The following is a 348-nucleotide window of genomic DNA, read 5'->3' as shown; positions in this document are numbered from 1 at the left end:
TATAAATGATAAGAAGAATGAAGAAGAGAAATTTAATGTATTATATTTAAAAGAATAAAGAATAATAAATAATTAAAAAAGAAGATAAAAAAGAATAAGAATAAAGATAAATAATAAGTTAATTATCATTAATGAATGATAAAAAGAACAATAAATGATAATATAAAAACAATTAAAATATTCAAGTATCATCACATTTCTATACACATAATAATGAAATAATTGTAAGAGATGATGAATAAACATTTTTAATAGAAGATATAATAAATAAAGAAAATGATAATCAAGAAAAGAAAATATACAATAAATAAATGATATAATAATTTGAATATATTTAAATTAAAATGA

This window comes from Entamoeba nuttalli (assembly GCF_000257125.1).
Source record: "Entamoeba nuttalli P19 unplaced genomic scaffold asmbl_10190, whole genome shotgun sequence".
NCBI classification, from domain to species: Eukaryota; Evosea; order Mastigamoebida; family Endamoebidae; genus Entamoeba; species Entamoeba nuttalli.
This window is presented reverse-complemented; position numbering follows the sequence as displayed.